The sequence below is a fragment of the Vespula vulgaris genome, chromosome 2 (assembly GCF_905475345.1).
Source record: "Vespula vulgaris chromosome 2, iyVesVulg1.1, whole genome shotgun sequence".
Classification (NCBI taxonomy): Eukaryota; Metazoa; Arthropoda; class Insecta; order Hymenoptera; family Vespidae; genus Vespula; species Vespula vulgaris.
Genome location: NC_066587.1, coordinates 15,672,448 through 15,685,470, shown reverse-complemented (window position 1 = coordinate 15,685,470; position 13,023 = coordinate 15,672,448). Strand labels below are relative to the sequence as shown.

Sequence of the window (13,023 nt, the reverse complement as noted above, 5' to 3'; positions counted from 1 at the left end):
CTTCCTTCTCCTCAACTCGATTTCCAGATTAATTAAGGATCGCTGGTCTGAAAGGACGCCCTCGAGAACCTTTAAACGAGGTCGAGTGTCCGTTTGGGAAGGCGTAACGAGCGCCGATCCGAGTCGGTTTCACGAGACACCGAACTCGATAATGACATTTTCCAACGACGAAGGTAAGTCGATCCTACCATTTCCCGTCTATCGAAAGAGAGGGAGAAAGAGAGGGAGAGAAAGAAAGAAAGAGAGAGAGAGAGAGAGAGAGAGAGAGAGAGAGAGAGATAGCGAAAACGAAAGCGATACAAAACTATGTATAACACTCTCTCTTTCTCTTTCTCTTTCTCTCTCTCTCTCTTTCTCTCTACCTCTTCCCCTCTCTCTCTTTCTGTTGATGCAATTTTGCGCGATTGATAATCTGTTGCAACCGAAGGCTGTATCGAATAGGTACGCGTTCAAAAAAATACAAAAAACGAACTTGTCGAGAAATTCGTGTCAGTGACGATACGAGATCTATTTGATTCTGGTATTCGAAAGACTAACGGACATGTTGCCTTTTCGTAAAATCCCATAAAGCTGAAAATAGAGGGGATATATATATATATATATATATATATATATATATATATATATATAGTAGTCCCTTCAGTTTCCTCTACAGATAGGCATCAGTAAATAATCTTTTTCGTTATCCACACGAAAAATACTTGAACACGAACAGAGTTGTTTGCTTCTTTAGGATCAGTCGTGGAATTTCTCTGGTTCGAATGGTACTGTGAAATTGTTGAAAGAAAAAAATCGTGTCGTCTCTCATCGTAGGGAATATGAAACACGCTTTGAGTTTGGGTGAATGACTCGGGAGGATAACGGAACCGATTCTAATCGATATCGTACCAAGCTTTGAAGTTTTGCAAATGTACGAAATCCTACATACGTACGTATAATGTGTAGGTATACTCGAAGGAAAAGAGTAGGTAAGTACATATATCGTATACGAATATAAATCAATATCAAAGGATCCTTATGTATTATCTATCTAACTTTTTTTTTTTTTTATTCGTCATCCTATACTTTTTCTTTTTCTTTCTTTGCTTTCATTTTCTTTTTTTGTTTTGTTTTTGCACTTTCTTTATGGATGAACGAGTTCGTGCTTGGCCGAGCATCGCAAAAGAAAAAATTCTCTCCTACTTGAAGGATTGATATCGTTGAATCTGTGTTCTATCAACTCGCTCAAAGAAGGACGTTTCCACAACTTTTCCATGATTTCTAGCGGTTCGATAAAACAATTGAAGTGCACGACGAGCGATTACACTCGAACAGACTTTTTCATTCGTTTTCCTATATTCGTTGTGAGATACTAAAACGCCTGTCGGCAATCACTCGACACAGAATAACCCGTATAATCTTTTTTCGCTACTTTACAAGAGAGATAGAGAAAGAGAAGGAGAGAAAGAGAAAGAGAGAGAGAGAGAAAATAACTCTTACCGGTGTCGTTTTGGATCGAGAAATCGTCGAGTGGTCTCTGTGTGGATCATGTAGTTACGTCGTGATATCCGTTCGTTCCGAGTTGTAAAAATAAACTTCATATATTGTACTCACACTAACTCATCGAACATTTTACCGTAAGCACACAAACATATTTCATCGATGTTCTTTGCCTGTATACAAAAGATGCTGCGACATCGAAGAACTACTATCCGTGCAAACGTATTAAATATTTATTTATTTATGTATGTATGTATGTGTATGTAGTTTGCTAAGATATATCGGAAATTGATACGAAATCGATATAATCTACCCTTTCGTAAACGCATCGGCACTTAATATTACTTGGAAAACTCAAACGTTCGATCTTCGTTAAGCGTTTATGGTAATTTTAATAGTTTCGCAGTTTAAAGATTTTCTAATTTTCTTCATAAAACTACCCATCGATATATTCTATCGTTGAATTGTTTCTTATCATACGTTCCGTATTTCTTTACTTTTGTTATCAACGTGAACAATAATAAATTAATTTGCATTGATTTAAGTAATAACATTAAAGTATCTAGTTAATCGCATTTGGTATTCATTTATCGATCAATGTAGATATATTAAATGACCATATACATAAAATCATGATTCAACGTACAGAAATTGCCGAATCTTTATACAATTACGATTCATTTACATTTAGTTTGATCGCACAATGATATTATTAAAGGTCTCGTTTTTGGAACAAAATTACAATAATATGTAATATGTAATATCGTACCAGAACTATAATAGTAATGACCATTGAGAGAAATACACGTTTCAAATATAATAATCAATAATTAATATCCATAAAAGAAAAGAAAATAAAAGAAGTATTTTATGTAAATGGTATTCGTATCAATAGAATGATTCAGAGATTTTTTCCATTTATTTCGTTATTTGAAAAAATCGTTTAGTTGGATTTATAAAGAAATAAAATAATTATTTCATCGAATAAAATTTTATTAAATTTCACGAGGTATTGTATTCAGGAATAATATTACCGTCGGATTAAAACTTTATCAAACTATCATAAATGTATGATGTTAATAATAACAAATTTACCTACGATTTCCCAGTTAATTCATATGTCATTAATGGAAGGTAATGAATCCTTCTAACAACAGACTGATACATATAATATTTGCAAAGTAACGTGTATAACAAGTTATAATTTTAAGCACCATTGCTCTATTGAACGAAATAAATTTATAAAGCAATTTTTCCATGAAATATTTATAAAATAAAAAGAAGATACGTTCGTTTGATCAATTTATTAAAAATTCTATTAAAAAGGAAACATGATTTTCATGCTTTTTTTCTTCTCTTCTTTTTATCGTAAAATTATAAAATAAACGTTTATCGTTAATCCTAGCATGGAAGAAATTATTAATTAATCAAGAACATTATATAAAGCGATCGATAAACATAACTATAGAATTAAATTATTTGTTTAATCGTACGATTGAATATCTTTTATTTCTATTTATCTTTTTCTCTTTCTTTTTGGTAAACATAAAATATAAAATAAACATGTTAGTTACAGAAAAACACACGAAATATTCCTATTTCAATGTAAAATCTCGTGAACGCAATATTCACATAGGACTCTTGTGGCTGGTAAAATTGGGCAGCGCGACGAGGTAAAACAAGGACGAGAGGAGACGAGATGTATATACACACACACACACATATGATACGTACAAATATGTACATAGAGATGCGCGCGGGCGCGCGATTGCTCGACGCGGTCTCGCGTTACATTACGAAACGGCGCATATTCTCTTAGCTTGTATATGATACATTCGAACGCCGAGCGTTGCGTTAGCAACGAGCAACATGGGTATTATTGTCGTGTGCTTTTCTGGTCGCGACTATCTGTATACAATATAATCCCATCTGTCGGAAATAGCAGAGGAAACGGCACATCCGGATACGGTTTAAGTATATTGCGGAAAATTGTTCCTACCGCGATATCAAGTCCATTTGTAAATGAAATTGAATTATTGTTACGAAATCGAAATCAACAAAATTTTCAAGGATCAAATTCTTTTTGCCTTCTTTTCTTTTTTCTTTCTTTTTTTTTTGAGAGATTTTTTGCAACATCCAAAAAAAAAAGAAGAACATGCATTTATGCGAAAGAAGCCAATGGAATTTATTTCGAGATTTCAAATCCGACCGATGAAAGTATATCTTATGGTTTTTCATCGACAATGACGTAGTACGAATTAAGTCGGGCCATTCTTCGAACGACTCCTTACGAAACTACGAATCGTACTCGTGAATTTCGCCAAAAACATCGAGATCTCCATCTTCGAGAAACATTGCCGATAAGGAATCCGGAGTAGAACGAATGTGAAATTTTCAGTATTTAAATGGAGACATTAGAAAAGTTGGTCGTCCGCTTGAGAATCTAGTTCGTCGAGATAAGAATCGCAGTGATTCGTCCAGGAAAAATATTCTTTCCTTTGGAATTCGATGAGACATATTTTCAACAATTCTTTTGGTAACAAGAATATATTAAAAGTTTTATCTAGGAATAACAGGAATGTATCGCGAGATATCGTACATCCTTTGATTTACGATTTACGATTGTTAATGTGGATTTAGTTCACTGTTGACAATTAAATTGCCTAATGAATATGAAATTCGAATATCAGATGGTAACTAACGAAGAGATTGATAACTCAGCGAGTTGATGTTTGCTATTAATTAATCTCTTGACTTCGATCGATACAAACTCATTAACATAATTATCGAGAATCATATTGGATCAAAATATCACGGATATTTTTATGTTACATGTATTATTTATCTCGAATATTATTTGGTTAACATAAGGATGAGTTCAAGTACCGTTCGTATTAATTATTACCTTCTACAACAGATCGTTGTCTTTGTGAATATGAATATCGCGTAATACTAGGAAATTGCATACATCTTGATCTTACGTATTCATGCGTACTTGCACGTTTAAACACACACACCAAAGGTGTATCCATAAAACGTGCTATTCTATCGGATTACGTCTTCCGTATAACTTCTAGTCACGTTTGTACGTACTTGTACGTACTAATTGGAGCAACACACTTTCACAATCTTTGCCTCGCATGGAAAAAGACTTGAAAGAAATCGAGATAATGAGACTCGCGTGGAGCAAAGTATAAACGTGAAGATGAGTTTTCCTGAAATCTAAGCGTATCTTTGAAGTTCCTCGAAGCTTCCGTTCCATGTTTACACGTTACATCCATTCATAGATCTAGTGAATTTTAAAATGGAACTCTTTGCCGATAAACTTTTTCTCATTTTTTCGATGCTTTTTGAAAAAGTCATTTCGAAAGAAAACAATAGAAACGTCGAGTGCGTAGGAAGACAAAATCGATAGGTATAATATTCGACAGAGGTGTTGTTATCCAACGAGCATTCAATTTTACTAAGATCTTAAACATCGACGAACAAGAAAGTTAACAAATTTTACAAGGGTCGCTTGGTTACGAATTCATGAATCAACCTCTATTTACAAACGTGTGCTCACGTACCGAGAAAGCGAATGACTCCTCCATCGTACTCTGCTCGGTATTCCGTGAAAGTTTTCTACCTAGCACCGTATCCCCCGTCTCTTTCAACCTATTACACGTGGCCAGTCGAGTAAAGAGGCTCACTTTATTTTTGACCACGTACCGAGATAGCTGGAATTTCATTTCTCACTTCCCTCGGGGCATAGTTACCTTTAGATCGGTACATCAACTCTACCTTAGTAGATCTAAGAAATATTATTTCGAGAAATTCAACCCTACCAACTATTCTTTTCTCTCTCTCTCTCTCTCTCTCTCTCTCTCTCTCTCTCTCTCTCTCTCTCTCTCTCTCTTTCTCTGTCTGCCGTCCATCTATGCGTGTGTTTATGATTTGAAATTTCGTTCAATGACGAGTTATAACTACGAGCCAGAAATAAGTCGATCGTTAACCCGAGTAAATAAGAATCGATCTTCTCTTTCCTGCTTTACTGCATACTTATTTTTATTATTCCATCTCGAGAAACTTTGTTACGTGCTTACGAAAGTCATCGCCGCTTGTATCTTCAATGTCAAAATCACACTCGGAAAATTGGCAAATATAGAGTCAGTTTACGAGTTAGTCGACAATGAACATGCGTACTTAAATAGATACGAAGGTAGGAAGGACCGTCGTAAAAATGTAAACCACCGACCGCAAGTACTTGAAGCAAGGAGAAAGTACTAATTAACTTGTGGTTGTCGATGTCGAAAGGTAATGGTCAAAAAGGTACAATTAACCGAGTCTACCGTAATAGAAGGAATATTTGTTCAAAGTAAATGAGGGTTCTTTGAGAAGCTAAACTCAATGTATAATATAATACAAATTACATCCCCTATATCGAAAAACGTTTAAAAAGCGCAATTAAAGTCATTCGATAAATGTATATCTTTTTCGCTCTCATAGCCCGGCAATAAGGGCAGCGAGAAATAAATTTCTATTGGAAGGTCGGGAACCCTGACTTAAATAACCCGACGATACTTTAACAGAGATTCCTTCCAATATTTACTTCGTGCGTAGACAGCGATTCGTACTCACTAGAGACGTCCTCGAGTGGTCAGCTGATCCCGAAATGAAGAAAGTTTCGGGACGCGTAGAGAAAAAAAAAAGAAGGAAAAGAAAAAACCCGAAAAAATGGGAAAGCCGTCGCGTCGATTCGACTCTAACAGTGGTAATCCAGCGCTTAGCCTACGTTCACATCAGAAAATGCTTCTTTTTCTCCGTTACCGCGTTCAGCTTTGGGATCGAAAAAATGGAGTACCTATCTTGGAGAAACGTGATTGAAAATATAATAGGATCGCCGATCGAAGATACGATATGCGAAGGAGGATATTCTGGAAGTAGAAGATCTCGGTGATGAAGGTGGAAAGGAGACAGAGGTACGATAACTATCTTTCTCTCTCTCTCTCCTCTCTCTCTCCTCCCTTCTCTCTTCCTCCTTTTAACATAGGAGGAAGGGTTTAAACGTAGCAACGATGGCACAGCGCTTCTTAGGCGCAAGGAATGGATAGTGGTTGCCTGCCGTGGCATTAATGTCGGGATTAGGTCGACCCCGTTAGTCCTCCGATGTCGTCGTCGTCCTCGTCGTCGTTGTCGTTGTCGATGCGAGGGCAAAACTCGAAAGCACCAGAACACCTCCATTTCACAAGACCCAACCATCTTGGGAGCATCGGACGAGTTTCATCCTCGCGTCCTGACCTTCTCATCCTCCAGCTTCTATAACACCTACCTACTCTTCCACCTTCTCTTCCTCCTCAGTTTCCTACTTCGATAGCACACGAGAGAACGCGAGAAGCGTTCATCGGCTCGATCCTGGCTTCCAGCCCACTCTTTAAACAGTCTAGCAGAAACTCTGGTAGAGCCGGGGAAGAGAAGAGAAAGGGAAACCTCTAATGGGATATCGATATATTCATGGAGGCTCATCTCCAGCGATCTCCTTTTCTCACCTCGAAGAGCACCACCCACGTCTCCTGATGCATGCCGAGCTGAGATAGGATGCCGGGCTAATTGTTTTCACCCCTATTCACACCCCTCTACCCTACTCCTTCTATTCCTCTTCGACGATTCTTGCCACTTACCTCTCTCCTTTCATCTCTTACTTTCTCTCTCTCTCTCTCTCTCTAACTTTTCTTCCTCCTTTCTTCGCTTCTTTACGTCTTCAGACACCACCTTCTTATTCTCCGCGGAAAGAAAGAGAATCACCGTACCAACGAGCTCCAGAAGGATCATTGGGTGGTACGGGTTACCTCGAACCACTTCTCCCAAACCCCTCTTTTAATTTGCAATGCAATAGGTAACTCCTTATCGTCCTCCCCTCCGACTCGTTCAATTGTGCAATTAATATTCCGGAAGAAAATGTTATTTGCCCGTTTAGTTCTATCTCTTTCCATTCTTTGATCTTTCTTTGACGAAGATACAGTGAATAAATAAACATAAATAAAATGTCGCGACCTTTAAAAGTGTTCAAAAATTTATCCAAACATTATTTTTAGCATTCAACGGAACTTGACATTCAGTAAGGGAGAAAAGGACGAATTAACACTTAAGGGATTAAATGCACGATATTGTTTTTTCTACTACAATATAATAAATTTTTCGAATCGTTTAATCGATTGTAACGAAAAAAAAAGAAAAAAATAAATAAAGAAAGAAAGAAAAAGAAAAAAGATTTTCCAGCGATTTTAAATGGACCACAATAAACGACCGATCGAAACCAAATACATAACTCCGAAGAGATTGCAATTTAAAAGAGAATATCTCGTTGGAATTATCGCAATATATCTATAAGCTCGTACCTGATCCTACCGATAACGGTGTAGCGACTCGATTAAATAATATTTTAAGTAGGTTCTATGAAAACTTTTACATCCGTATACTCAGCTTAAATCGGGGCCAATTAGAGAGCACACAGGTGAATTATTACTGTAGCAAGATGTGCACACGCAGGACGGTTATGCTTACACGATACCCGACGAAAAGTGCTCGAAGGGTTGGCCCGTACGTTGAAGGCAGTTAGCAGCCGGGGAATTGGTAGCCTCCGGCTGTTTAACTCCCTCGCTCGCTATAGAATTCTGTGGGTACAACTACCATTACCGTCGCCATCACCATCGTTGCTACCACAAGCTCACCGCACTACTATCCGACGTTTACTACTACCAATATATTCAAGAGCTAGCATCAACCTCCGTCAGTTCCACCACCAACATCTCGATGCCTCTGGCACCCACCTTCTCCTCGTCTCCCTTTCACCTCTTCCATCTCCCACAACATCCCTCGCGCCCCCATAGGAGAGGGTGCGCGTTTCGTGAATTTATGGGACTTTTGAACGGGCTTGCTCCATTATTCCCTGAGAATTATTCCCGAGATAGGAGGGCTAGTGCATTCGCTAGGAAGACGAGAAAAGACGTAGGTACCACTTTTTCCATGGGATTTGCGCTGGATGAACCCGAGCTTTTGTTCTAATTAGAATAAAATTGGCAGACCAATGTCCTCTAATGCCATTACTACATAACCGTTATTCAACGGTAATCGTTTTTTCCTCTCTACCTAGGTAATAGACTATTTTACCTAGAAACGTAAAATCTCCGTTTAAAATCATTTGAATTTCTTGGAAAATATCGAATGTATTTGGATCAAATACGAATAAATTTACATCTCAACGATCTACTAGTTATAATTGATCATTTTATTCGCGGTTAGTTCGAATGACATGCTAATTTATAATTAACCACGTTTAGTATGCTTCAAGTGAACTAACGCGATAGTTATTTTTATCTGAAACGATCGATACTTTCTACCTTAAAAAAGAGTTTCTACTGCAAATAAAACTACTGTTCTCATTGCCTTTCTCGTAGGCAAGCGTTTTCAAAGAGGGAGAGAGAGAGAGAGAAAGGGAGGGAGAGAAAAAGAGTGTATATTTCCCCACGGCGATAAAGTGCTGAGATGTTTCACGAAATATACTTTTTTTCTGTGTCCACGACGTGTCGAACTGAGAGTAAACGAAAAGAAAGCGAGAGAACGAAAGAGGATATGAAAGAATAAAAAAGGAATTGCGAATACGAAGGGTGGATCAGGATTTTTGGTCAGAAAATGTCTGTTCAACTTCTCCTATAATCAGACTTTATAATCATTTTTATTTCCTTTTCCTATTTGCTTTTTCTCTTCTTTTTGTTATTTTCAAAATATCTTTGATCATCAAAAATGATTGCAAACACGTGGAACGCACAAATGGAGAATGTTATATTCAGAAGGGTCGGACATTTACATAAGATTACAGTAACGTAGAGATTCCTGTTTATCTAAAAGCATTTGAATGTTGGGAAGATAAAGATATAAAATATAAATGTTACATTTGTTAACTGAAACATTTATTAATTGACGGATGATTCATCTCGAGAAAAACATTTTTGATGGGGTAAATATAGAAAATTTTGCTACCTACGAATGTAGTATTATCGTAAATACATGGGTTTGGCTGTCAGAGGAAAGTTTCTTTTCGAAAAATCGACACGATACTGTCCGATTTTGTCGAAACGGTAGGTTAGCGAGTTCGTTTTCAGGAAATAACTTTTTACGAGCGATCTGATAAGTTTTCTTACTCTCTTGGTGGTATTTCGAGAGAGTCTCGTCTCGAAGAGATTTTGCGGATACGATAAGTTCTTGCTAGTGGCTTTCTCGTCGAAAAGGACGAGAGAAGGATCAACGGTCATCCTTTATCATAAGGGCGAAACGGCCCTTAGACATGTATCCGAAAAAGAGTGATTGCTTTGACTCACGCGATATCCAACTATACTTCGACATTAAGATCTATTACATTGTATGCAGCTACAATAACAATCAAACGAAATTCTATCACGTTAATGGAAGTACATATATTGATAGAGAGAAATTAACTAATCGATAAAGTTTCTTAATTCGTCGAACTTCGCGTATGACAAGCTCAAAGAAAAGTACTATTTTTCTCGGGTAGTAAAATTTTACTCCTACCGTTATTTATCGTGGAACTTTGGTAACTGCAATTCTAGTAATAACGATCACTCGAAAACTTTCCTTCTTTTTCTTACTATTCAAGTAGAGCCACGTAGAAGGAAGCCAAATTAAGGGATAATACAAAGACACGATTGTTTCCAACAATATTCTAACGTATCCATTGAGGTCAACCTTCTAGAATAATGCTTTATTATAAAAATATTAGACGCGCTCGTTGTAAATTAATTCTTCTGATAATTATCGATAATAATAAGAAAAATGAATTGCTGGCACTAATAAATAAATCTTGAAATATGAAGAAACATAAAGAGTAAAGTTGTAAGAGTGTACTTAAAACAACTACTGCTATTGCCATTGTTAAGTGACTAAGGTTAAAAGCGAGCAAAGCCAACAATGAAAAGTGGTTGCTTTTAAACAGTTGCCTGCATGGTTATTGGCCGCTTGGTGCGTTGTTATACTATTTTAAGAGACAGCAAATAAGTGGGTCTAAAACCAACTTCTGTACGCGAGTACTACATCTGTGTTGCTGTTACCGCTAATACTACTGCTTCCCATGAAAAGCTTTAGTGGAAAATATTTTCAAATAACCTATATTCCTGTTTAGGATCGCATTTTATGTACACGTGTGCTATATTTTCAATGACGTAGTTACTCCATCATTATGGATTTCTTCATTCGTAGTAAGAGTCACATATTCTTAGGGACTATCATACGTGATAATTTGCGCGTGTCCGTAAAATTTTATTTAAATAATATCTTCATCAAGTTCTTCAATTCCTCACGTATAGTATATCGATATCCACTTTCGAGTATGCCGATCCAACGATTCTATTTTCTTAAACATTATTCTAACATTTCAGGAAATTCAAACGTGATAAGATATATCACAAAATATACGAGGATTCCTAGAAAAATTGAAAATAAATCTGGAAGCTTTACAATAATAAAATCCCGAGCAATCTTAACTCCATTCTCTATTTTACAGTCTTTTCCAATAATCGAAGGTAGGATACATCGAACCACTATTAAACTTTAGTAACCCTCGAAACTTTACGGATCAGACACGAGACATATCTAAGATGTGATGAAATTACAGTCAAACGAAAGATAAATCGAAATCCATGGGAAGTTATATTCCTTTAAATTTGATCGACCGTACAAATTCGAGAGATGAACTTGAACGACGCTATAAAACGTCTATCGAAAAAAAAAAAAAGAAAAAAGGAAGAAATGCAATGCGATTTGGAACGGAAATCAAATAAAATCGAATAAAAAGAAAATGGAAAATGAAAAGCTACATGATACTAAAAAAGATAAGGGATGAACACCTTGAAAAAAATTTATAGCAAATAACTGATAAAGTGAGTTCATATAAATAAATATGTTTCTTGATCTTGCATCTTAATTTCATTCATACGCTCCCTTCATAAAATCAAATCAGTCGGAGACAGTTTCCGTTAGTAAGAGGAAAATAGGATGGAAAAAGAGATCCTCCTTAGATTGTAGGCTAAAGCCAACCGAAATCGAGTTTTCTGGGATATCAACGATGGTATGGTCCGACCAATCCTATTTTTAGTTATCAAAAAAATCTGAGTCTGGTAAAATATAAAAAATTAAATTCCTCTTGAAAAAATAAATTCAACGTGCCGCAGCATTTTTTTCTCCCTCGCTAGACGTTCGCTGGGGATACAAAAACATCATTTCCGGAATTTTTTTATGCTATATATATATATATATATATATATATATATATATATACATATATACATGTACTGTACATATATACGTTTCACGCGTGATCGCTGCTCTGCACATACTCGTACATTCCCGCGTGTTTCCATTATGGAGCTTTTTCTCGTCGCTATATAAGAATCTAACGATGTTGTAAAAGCTTTGAAAAAAAAGAAGAAAGAAAAAAAAAAGAACAAAACCGTGGCAACGAAAGATACAAAAGTTTCGAGCGAGAATCATCGATCGATTAATATCTAAACGTGGCCGTTTAATCGTACGCATCGAGAAGGGCCGTGTCGATGATATCGAACGGAAAACCGTGACTTGGATGTTGAAGCAACAGTAGTAATAGATGCCAGTCTGATGGCGAAGTTACTCGACCTAAGTAAATTTCCAACTCTACTATTGTAACTGGCGGTCGCAAAGGTATTTCAACCCTCTTGGAAGATACGAGGGGTTAAGTAAGGACGGAAGAAGACTGGAAATCCTCGGGGATGTCTTTTTCTCGGAAAGAATCCAAAGCTGGATATTTCTAAGAATTTCGAAGTAACGACAACTTTTAAACTTGAGTTTAGTATGAAATTTTACTCAAACCAATGAAGTTTTACGATATCCATCGTTGTCAAAACTTGAATTTCTATAAACATGAATCTTCGTTTTCAAGGTCAGGAACCTTAAAGCGTACTTCCACGTTTATGACTTTAAATTAAGATTTGTGCAAATATTCGTAATTAAGTTTTGAAAGAAATTATTTCGACTCGAGGAAGCAAGAATTACGTCGTCATTTTCACATTCACGTAATTGCTCATTGGGATTTGTCTGTAAGTTTCAGGACAACGAACATCACCTTTCTACTTTCTCGACGAATCTGAGCGTTCTATCCAAAGAAGTTTCCTCCATAACTTTCTTAGCTTCTTCCTTCCACATCTCAGGAAGAACTCACAGCAGAGTACAATAATTCTAAGGTAACGAAAAGTTTTCTACCAAGGTAAAACAGGTTTCATCTAACAAAATAGTTCCTATAAAGTCGTTTCGTTTGAAATCGATAACTTTTCTAGTAACCTTCCTGATTTTCTTCAAAATCAAATATGATTTGATATAATTGTTTCTAATAATGTTAACTTTAATTAATTCATCGTGCAACTTAATAATTATTCTTCCATTAATTAAGAATCTGAAAGGATCAGTTTCGAGAATTAATTCAAATATTTTTACAATTTTATCTTGAAAATTAAAGAATTA

The 13,023-nt window shown here is 36.3% G+C and overlaps 1 protein-coding gene across 5 annotated transcripts in view; it reads right to left on the bottom strand.

Annotated features, from left to right (window-relative positions):
* The window catches only part of LOC127061350 (dedicator of cytokinesis protein 7), an 83,756-nt gene that overhangs the window by 36,578 nt on the left and 34,155 nt on the right, over positions 1 to 13,023 (bottom strand). The window lies entirely within an intron of this gene.